Source organism: Chinchilla lanigera, unplaced genomic scaffold (assembly GCF_000276665.1).
Source record: "Chinchilla lanigera isolate Chin_1 unplaced genomic scaffold, ChiLan1.0 scaffold00248, whole genome shotgun sequence".
In the NCBI taxonomy this organism is placed as follows: Eukaryota; Metazoa; Chordata; class Mammalia; order Rodentia; family Chinchillidae; genus Chinchilla; species Chinchilla lanigera.
Genome location: NW_004955649.1, coordinates 9,040 through 9,959, shown reverse-complemented (window position 1 = coordinate 9,959; position 920 = coordinate 9,040). Strand labels below are relative to the sequence as shown.

Sequence of the window (920 nt, the reverse complement as noted above, 5' to 3'; positions counted from 1 at the left end):
CAAACACATGGACAAGTAAACAAGCATTGCAAAGGGAGGCGTATTCATGTGACGCTCTCATGCCTGCGGGTGGAAAGGGATGCTCTGGGCATGCAGGTACCGGCCCTCGGCCCTCCGTACACTGTCTCTGCAGTCCACATCCACCCGTCCGCTGTTCAGCAGCAGCTTCAGCAGGGCCAAGTTTCCTCTCCTTGCTGCCCAGAATTCAGCGTTGGCAAGCGGAGTTTCCTTCTGGAAGGGCAAAACGCAACAGGATCTTAAAATTGAACTTAGCTAACGTGACCACTTCTATGCCTGAAAATAATACCATTTAGAAGGGAGAGTTTGCAGCTGCATCATATTATTCGGAAGATGGCTCCCCCAGCAATAGATGATTGTAAAATACTTGGTTGTGGGAAGTGCTTTGATACCAGACACCTGAGCTGCAAAGTTGTCTGCAGAGTTACTACTGCAGTACTACTGTTGATAATACTATTACTGCCAATTTCCCACTGATGTCTCACTTTCCCGCCTGTTATGTTTCTGTTGCAGTTCCCTTTTTGCTTGAAATGAACTTTCCCCCATCCTTCATGGCCATGGGTCTGTTTAAACGCCATTTTCCCCTAAAACATCCCAAATCTATCTTTCCCTATATGCAGAGCACAATTTCTCCCCATTCTGACCTCCCCAAGGAGTTTATGAGTACTTTTTCTATGGACAGAATACTTTTGGATGCAGCTACCTGGGTGAATGCTTCACTTTCCCTCTACCCAGTTTCTATGGTTTTGGCTGCAAGGTGCCAGGAGGTTCAGCTGAGAACAAGGATCCTTGGGCAGAGAATGCTCTTCTGTATCCTTCACTCCACTGCTGGGGTATTTGAAAATGGCAAAGTTAACGTTGTTCACACCTGTAGGAGGCACAGAACTGGAGAACGGGTCTTC

The 920-nt window shown here is 47.3% G+C and overlaps 1 long non-coding RNA gene across 1 annotated transcript in view; it reads right to left on the bottom strand.

The window, feature by feature from the left end:
- Window positions 1–24: 24 nt before the first annotated feature.
- The window catches only part of LOC102010438, a 4,007-nt gene continuing 3,111 nt past the window's right edge, over window positions 25–920 (bottom strand). The window contains exon 2 of the long non-coding RNA XR_265178.2: window positions 25–231. This is a non-coding gene — a long non-coding RNA (uncharacterized LOC102010438). The remainder of the gene's footprint in view (window positions 232–920) is intronic.